This window comes from Glandiceps talaboti, chromosome 1 (genome assembly GCF_964340395.1).
Source record: "Glandiceps talaboti chromosome 1, keGlaTala1.1, whole genome shotgun sequence".
Lineage (NCBI taxonomy): Eukaryota > Metazoa > Hemichordata > Enteropneusta > Spengelidae > Glandiceps > Glandiceps talaboti.
Window position 1 is genome coordinate 23,772,467 of NC_135549.1, and position 9,924 is coordinate 23,782,390.

Sequence of the window (9,924 nt, forward strand, 5' to 3'; positions counted from 1 at the left end):
AGTCGTTCGGCAAAGTCATGTAAACAATAAACTAGTGAGTTGGTTGCTTTCATTGCCTATCATTTTGTGTATATGATGTGTACACCTCGTACTGCATGCTGCATACACACATAAATGCAGTGCACATAACATGAGTGATTCGCGTGATAATTATAGCTACATTGTAATACATTCTAGTGACGTCAGTCGTCTTGCACGCGCAAAATATTACAGTTGCCATCTTGATAATTCTGCACTTGTCAGCAATCTTCACGACTGAGAAATTCTGGATAATAATATTGATATTCCTGTAACAATCGATGTAGTGATACTGTGATCGATCCCAACTATATTGTGTCCTTATCGTTTGAATTTGGCATGTGTCACTGGGACCCGGAAATATGTACGTACGCATATGCACATCGTGTTGTCAGTTGAGTTGGAGAATTTAAAAGCAGACGATATTTTGTTGGATAAAATCCAAGTACAAACAATAATATACAGTATGGAGTCAACGATCATGTCAACTTGTACTCAAATGTGTGTGTACACTTACTTTGAAGATTTTGTGATAAAAGACTTAACCACGCTGCGTAAATGGAATTGTCAAGAACTGGTGGTATTTTAGGTATTTAGTTACAATTTATTCTGGTGATTTTAGAGTTTTAGAATTGCATAGGTTTGATACAGATAATTTCAAAAATCATGAAACCTTGTTACAACATATGTCACCAACCCATACATTCAAACAGCAATGATGTTTTTTCCTAAATTTGAAATTTTTAAAGTGTTTTATGTCTAATTTTTCAAAAAATCACATAATATGGTTATTTTGGTTACCATGGCAACTGATGTTCATTAAATGACCACTTTTTTTTAATTCAGCATGACAAACTACCCTTGGTAGTGGGGTCAATGTGCAAATAAAAAGATATTTATCAGATGTATAATGTTATTTGTGAGATGTATGTGTATATAATGAAAACATAATTTTCACGTCTACCATACGTTTCCATGGAAACAGCTATCCAATTTTAACAATTTATGTTACACCAGATAGCACTAACTCATACATGTCTAATACAATGGCATTTTTTCACTGTATTATCTTCTTTTTCAATGTTTTATGTCAAATTTTGGAAAAAATGGTTAACATATTATGGTGGTTTTGGTTACCATGGCAACAGATGTTCATAAAATGACCCCCTATTTTGAACTCAGCATACAAAACTACCCCAGGTAGGGTGGTTAGTATTGAAATAAACTTGATTATTATAAAAATTATTATTACTATATACTTATTATTTAATTGTTGTTGTTGTTGTTGTTGTTGTTGTTGTTGTTGTAAAGATTCGGTTTACTTCATCGTACATTGTTACAGTTGTAGTATACATTCTCTTAGTGTTCTCAGTACACATGTATCATGAAAAGTTGAGAACAACACGTCTACGTATGTAATACAGCAGGTCGACGTCAACATGTGCGCTCGTACTAGAAGTACCTGACTGACTGATTGGAAATACCTTTACCCGTTGCACATGGATCGTACGCGGCTGAAGTCGCGGTTGTTTGAAAAAACAGATATTATCACACGTAAATTAACAGTTTTGAGATCTTATATAGTGTTTGAGCGATCAATTTCGTAGGTAATAAGAACGTGTATTTGACGCCGAAACACGTCGTAATGGATGTCAAAGGTCACGCCTGTCAGCAGACTCGGCCAAAAAAAAAAAGTTGAGAAGAAAAAAAAAAGTTTTAAAAAAATAAAAAAAATAAAAAAAATAAAATAAAATGACTTTAAAAAAATATATATTTTGACTTTCAATTATATATAATCCTTAAAAATTCTGGTTTGACAAAAAATAAAACAATATTCTCAAATAAATGAAAACTTATTTCAATTTAAATAATGTGAACATGGAATAAAAGTAAATAAACGGTTAAAATTAGTTTGTAAGTACGAAAAATATAAAATACTATACAAGCTAAAATAAAAAAAATACTTTTGGCCTGAACGGCTTTCCATACACTTCACCAGTGGTATTCTCTAAAAGCTCAGAAAACTAGTAAGGATAACACACAAACTGTCAACATAACATAGATCCTCTTATCATTTCTAAATCAACCAGGTAGGAGTTACGATGAAACACAACGGTGGTTTCGAAATGGCAGTTACACTACATGTGAACAGTTCAGTTATGATTGACTACCTGCCGTATCGTGATAGCTTTCTCAAATGTACATATGTACATACAAAGACCAATGGAATTCACTTAACTTTATTACAGAGGGTAGCCCTGTTGGCCGAAGCGAATCTTCCGTTTGGCCTTCTGAGATGAACACCACCGCGCGAGCGCATTACTGACATATCTTTAACCTATCTCAAACTTCGCTACATTAACGTTAGTGGAATTTTAACCTCATGTCTATTACAAATCATGCCCATAATGGAATATATTTCATACCAATGCCATGTTTCTGTACATGAATGGGAAGAGATAAGATATTTCTAATTGTAGACTATTGATTCATCTTTCATTTCATTTTCAGAGTATATGCCCTATTAAGTAATAACTTATTAACAGCATAAATATTTACTACTATATTCAATTAGAATGTTCATACGATTGGTAAGAAAGACAATACTCATTCTGAACGTCGTTATCTGATGTCAGTAAATGGATTCATAGGACCTAATCAACAGTACAGTCATTTTCGGAAAACAGCGGCTGCTGCTTTATATTCAAATAGAACACTTGTTATGCCATACTTCTTTGCACAGATAGTATATCAAGAAAACGTAAGCAGCTGGCGAATGAAATTGGAGGATACATTTGATATAGACAAACTGAAGGAAATCCTCGATCTTGCTACTGTGGATGAATATAATCGTGACTGTGACCATAAACTTGAAGTTGTCTTAACTTCTGGAACTGAATATCAACCGAAATGGAGCGGTATGCTGGAAGAGCATCGCAGGGAATATTCAATTTCTTTCCCAACTAATCCAACGGACTACCAACCACTTGCTAATTTTACATCTGTACGCTGTCTTGGACTGTTCACTGCAGGGTTTTGGCATTCACCGCCTTACCCGAGTAAACTGCAAGAAGAAATGCTGGCAAAAGTTGACGACTATATTATCATGGCTTCGAAAATAAGGAAGACAGCTGATCAAATTGTACCGAAAATATGCAAGGGAAAACCATATGCTGCGATGCACTGGAGGAACAGAGTCAAAGAAGTGTAGGTAGACACAATCATCTGTATATTAGAATTATATAATATAGTTAGATTTCATGTACAATTTCCTCGGGTGTAATGTTAAAATATGAGTAAAAACGTTTTAAATTACATTTACAGTGCCTTGATATGCAAAATCAACTTTTAGTTAAAATTCACGTAGTGAAACTAACTGTAGATGTAATCATAATATTTACATTTATTATTTCTGTATAATTTGTCCTGATAATTAAAACAAAATCAAATATACACTATTCTTCAATACATAGAACAAATTTGTATTTAGTTATACTCCAATGAGTCGTTTCTCTGAAAGGTTATATTTCGCATCTAATAAATAATGATTGATTAAAAGATGAGAAGAAAACTTTCATTTCGTTTCGACCACAGACAATATGAAAATCATTTCCTTTAAATGAACATAATTTTTTGTTTAAAATGTCGTCAAAAAGGTTTGAGGTCGTCACATTGTGTTCTTATTTGACTGTTTACATATACATTTGTGTTTTAATACGTTTTGTGACGATTTTATGTTTTTTGTTACTGTTTTTGTTGGATACATTTGGCATTCTTTGATATTCCAGTAATTACTTAATGAGGTTCGCCTCTTACAGCTTGAGCACATGCCATGTAAAGGACAATATTCCGTTTTGTGTGAGATTATTCAACATCACGCATGGCATATTGTTACTGGCTTGAACTTGGTATTGTTGGTATTGATCATAACTCAAGAGTAAACGCCCCTTTCTAAGCTGTCATGTCACACCACGCTTTACCACGATCGTATTAGGACGCAATCTGGGGAGAAAGACTCAAATAGAGACGCGGGAATTATTGTTTGGTTGAATAACATATGCTATTTTCCAGCTAAAGAAGTGGTTCAATCGAACTCTCTAATTTACTTGTAGCCGAGAACCAATGTTCAGAAGGGATAAATTTGAAAAGTTTATTGTCCAAACCAGTGTCTCTTATCCTAAGCCCCGTTCCAATCTGCATGTTTTGCTGATTAGAAATCCACTGGCTCCAACCCGTATACGTCATCAACATTAACATTGTATTTGAATTAATGTCCACTCCGTAATACTAACATGGTTAACAAACAATTCCTTCACAACAAACACTCGTTTCTTTATTCTGAGAAATGCTTATAGATACAGTTAATCAGATTCAGCGTCATTCAAGAATATTCTTACTTAAAACAGCAACTGAAATCACTAGAGTCGACGTCGTAACGTATTACTTGTTGCAACACTCGCGACCTCTACTTAATAACATAAAAAACATGATCCGGCTTGTTTCTCATTGATCAATATGACCCCACACATGTCTTTTCGTTTGACTAGATACATGTTTGTTTACTTGAAACAAGACGTTTACAACTTTGATCCGTAACAATATATAACGACGGTGTTTTCACCCATTGACGCATTAAGTTGATATCATAAAATGTTATGTAATCCTTCGAATTCCACTGTAATCGATATTTAAAATCCCAACATATAAAATGTTGATTGGGGGCTTTACTTACAACTAGCTAGGGTGTCCAGCTGTTAGATACTGATTGTTGGACTGACACAAGTTATTTGCCTAGAAGTCGTTATGAGGTTGAAATACTGCATCTCGTGATGTGTCACAGTAAGCAGAATAACCAGTGACACCTATGTGTCGATCGAATTCTTACAAAGAAAACTTTTAATTCATATTTCACATGGATCAGTTCTCAACATGATTAAGCTAACCATGTCAGTTTAAAGCTTGTTATTCACAATATTCAATCTATATTAGACACAGTTCAATATTGGTCTGTTCTGTATCCATTTACAGTTGCACAACCCGTACTTGCTCGGAGGAGAGGCAAGCATACATGGGTGACTTAGGCAAGACTGGTATCGTGGCTGCAAAAGATATAGGAAAGTATATGATGGAAAGAAATCTCACATGCATCTATTTGGCGACTAAAGATGAGGTAAGATTGTAAAATAACCTTCAAAAGAAACGAAAATATATGTGTCATAATAAGTGTCAATGCTTAACAAAACACTAGATAGTCATGACATTATTAAGAATAAAACGCAAGTGAAAAGTTATCCATAATTGAAACACGTGCACACAACCCATGTGCATACGGCCAGAATACTGCCACTGTAGCAGGTACTTGTCCGGGGTACGTAATTACACATATCAGAGGTAATCTGAAACTGGATATCCAACTGACCACGATCAGATCCATTCGATTAATTAATTAATTAATTAATTAATTAATTAATTAATTAATTAGCTAACATATTTCTTACTTATACGCTTCCTTTATCCACAGTCATTCCTTGAACTTTTGAAAGATGTTGGCATACCAACTGTCGTGGGCACCGAAGATATCAAGGCACCAAAATTTCCAGATGTTGAGGAAATTAAGCATGACAACTACTTCTGGTCATTGGTAGAACAAGAAATTTGCATTCGTAAGTCAGTGGGCACTTCAAATCTAAAGTGAGGGGGAGAATGTGGTGTTTCGACACTTTCCCATTGTTGTTGATTTTACTTATTTGTGCTATGTATTAAAACGTAGGTAATAATAATTCCAAACCGAAAATATTCACATATTTTGAACAGACTATTGTGTAGACAAATGTGTGCCTGAAAGTCATAGACAGAAATCTGGAAATAACATATTTTATTTTTATTTTCAAATACAGGTTCGGCAATCTTTATATCCTGGCAGCATTCAAACTGGAGTGGTACCGTTCGACGATTCAGAAAAACTAGTGGAGCTGAAAGCGAATACTTGTACAAGATTATTTCATGGAAAGCTGGTGGCGTCACTCTTAAGTAGCGGGGGGGGGGGCGCTAGGGAGAAATTACTTTGGTCACATTCTCTCATTTCTTCATGCTCTCAACAAATTTCATGGCCCACCGAAATGAACCCAAGAATTTTTGTAGCCTCTCCCAAATTTACACATTTAGTATGTGTAATTATATGTCTCTCCCCCAACCCACTTCCCGTATTCCGGAGGTGTACAGTATGATACACTACATTTGGTTCAAGTTATGAGCAAAATATTTCGTGTTCTCCTTTCAGATTATCAGAATTTTCATAACCCTTCCCCTTCGAACCCCCAATTTTTGTCATGTCCCCCATCTCTCCCAAGGCCTCCTACCATAAATTCTGTCTGTTGCCTTAACTATTTAAATTTGACATGTAATAAAGTATAATAGAAACAGCTGTGTTTATTGTGTCTGTGACCAATTTCCTGTTATCCAGATATGCAAACATGTATCGACTTGCATATATATAATAACTTATTTGTGGCCTGAGGTATTGGCACTGGCTTCGTTTGGATACAATTGCAAGTGCACAGTTTGGAAGGGAGGTGTCGATGTTGCCTTAATTCGTTTGGATACAAGTTTTGAGTGAAAAGTTTAGAAGAAACGACGACCGCACAAATTCGCAGCGTTGTCAATGCTCGCGTCTATAATTACACCAAAAACATGAATACAGAGAGAAAAATACTCGATAGACAATTATAATTACGGAATATCAATGGCAAGCCGAGTAGGCCAAAAAGAACATTTTGAATTTGAATTTTATTTTCCAAATGAAATGTTTTTTATTACTTTCCATATTAATTCTACGAAAGTTTTGTATTTTGGCTCTTTTATATATTTTTCCACTTTTAAATTATATTTTTGTTTCATATTTACTATTTACTTCCCGTATAACCCTCAGTTGTTGTCCAGAGTGCTTTCCGCTTGCTTGAAGGCCTCAATTGTATGGGTTTGGACATTTAACGTTTTGACTACCTTCGAAAATGAGTCAGCCATTATATCGAATGCATGAAACTGTTGAAATGTGTAGGCTAGCACAGTGGATAATGTGTGCATTTTACCAACCGTAAATTGCCGTAAGTGTGGTTCAAGCGGGGCGGGGGCTGGGAATAATCGTAGCAATCACATACGAAAGGACAGCAAATACCATATAATAAATTGCAATCATAGACGTTCACAAACTAACGATTGACGTAGAACAAGGATACAAGCACGCAGCAGTTCCAGGCAAAAGTTCCACAAGCAGTTTATAATTCACGAAGTCTGCAAAATTCGACATTGAAAGTGCTCTAATCAGTTCAGCAACATTCAGTCTGGATTCAGGTTTTGTACGCTATACACATACGGAAGGTAACAGTCACTGTATTCAGCACAAGTAACACTAGTAACACAGGACTGTTCACTCAAAGTTCACAATCAGAACGGAAAATCCACAAAGTTACAGAAATACACAACCTTAAGTTCTCCAGAGGTTTCATTCATCATATTCCGGCATTTCCACCACTCTATCACCATTCTGCAGGCTGGTTCATCACATTTCTAACTTCTCACTTAACTCGGCAGCCATTTTGAGTTACTATACCGTCCACATGTTTCACCAAACTTCTCACTAATTCTTAGTCAGTGTTCACTCTAGGCTGAAGCTATACGCTTAATGCCAACATTTTCATAGAGGCACTCGGAAGACAATTCCTGTAAACAGAAAAAGTATGGCGAACATGAATAATACATGTATTTTCTTCAAGTTCACTCTAGCTTCAGATACAACAGAGTTCAAGATGTTACCAGGCTCCATCTGCTTACAGTCTCATAAATACCTTGAACAGTTAACGTTGTTGCAAACTTGAAATACTAGAAAGTGTTCAGGATAGAATTTAGAGAGCAACCTAATTTCTTCATTCTTCCTTCCATTTTCCCGATGACTCTCTGCTCCTGTCCACCTCCACCTCGTGTGATCAATTGTAAGCATTATTTGTAGACCTTAAACGCCTAATTTTAAATCCTGGGTCAGTGCTCGACACTTCCCAATGTCTATCAAGCCAACATTTTCACATATATTCCCTGACACGCAACTGTTTTCGAAAATACAGTGACAAACCTTTCAAGGGTGTTCATAGTACCGTAGTCCAACATTAGGAAAGAGGAAATTTGTAATACAATCTAAAACGGCATGCAGTTTCATATAGGCGTTTCATAAGCTCTGCGAGCGTGTTACACGGTCATCAACGTCATCTACCGTACTGACCGTTATCGGAATCAGACCCGTATTTATATGCAGGTTAGGCCTTTAAAGGGCGAATTTTCAATCCCAGATCAGTGTCTTGACACTTCTCAAAGTGTATCAAGCCAATAAATTCTCAAATATAGTCCCCAGAATGCAGCTATTTTCAAAAATACAGTGACCGATTTCTTTCCTGTATATTCATAATACCATGCATTAGAGATAAAGAATCTCTAATGCTTTCTTAAATGGCAGTTTCAAATAGGCATTGCATGAGCTCTGTAAATTTTGGTTACCCAGACTCTCTGGGGGCTCTGCCTATGACACCACCCCAAACGTGAGTCTGGGGAAACCAACTATCCCGCGCAGGAAGTAGCCTCTGGAGCAGTGCATCATGGGGATTACTTCACCTCTAACATTGGAGACTGAACGATTTGGGTACCGTCGCTACAGATTATCACTTCTGATATATATTAATTACAAAAAACAAGTCTCGTAATCCCATTTTTATGCTTGGAAGAAATGTATTGTGTGACTTCGGTCGTGGGATAGTTGAAACGTGGTTTCCCCAGACTTTCGTCTGGGTGGTCTGATAGAAGACCCCCCAGCGGTAAGAGTCTGGGTAACCGAGATTATACTAGAGCTCTGTGAGCGTGTTACATGGTCAAAGTCATTTTGCATAATGAGAAGACTCCTATTTACATATATGCAGATTGTTAAGTGTTGACGTTTACATTCATATTCTAGCCTTGTAGAATACCTTTATCACACACCAAACCAGTTATGGGATATGTCTTCTAACTTTTTCTAAAAGCAAATCCAGCATACAATCTGATTAAAAGCCGATGTAGTGTACATAGTCGACGCGATTTTTATTATTTTTTAACATTTATTTCTTTGCTCTTACGTTTACTGTCGTTTCAGTTCTTTTGTGAGCGAGCGCCCATTGTAGGTAATGGATGCTTACAACAGAACAAACGACAGTAAACGTAAGAGCTAAATAGAAATAAGACTTTAATCAGTTTGATCAGCTATTTACATCGGTGACCTCTTTAAGTACTTGCGTTGAATTATTAATATTTCTGTTATTACCCAAAACATGAGAAGGAAAATCAAAAAGAGTATGTAATATGGCGTCGGGGCGGCGTCATTATGTATGAAACAATCAACATATTGTGTGGCATCTAGGATAAAGAAATTACATATCAAACTTCTTGGTTCTAGGAAGGCACAGTGTTCAACCTATCAGTCAGACAGCTTATTTAGAGAACAGCCCTGGTAGGTATTAGAGTGACACTATTCACAGTCCATAACGAAATCGGAAAAGAAAACATGTGGCCAGGGGATTAATTTTAATCATAACTATACAGAGCCTGTGCAGCATGTGGCGTTTATGAAACTGAATTGAATTATTCACCTAGTCTCCATTCACAAATAGTGGCCCCACGAGTTGTGTTGGTGGGAGGTTTGATATTGCTACCCTTTATCTTTGGAATGTTTAGTCTATGCATATGTCTCAGATATCTTCTCTTCTCCCCCAAATAGTTCTAGAACTTATATGTTGAAGTACCACCACCCGTATCAAGTGCTAACAGATCCAATGAAAATCATAATTTGCATTTCATTTTAATGTTTTGCGCTACAACACTAACTACCCT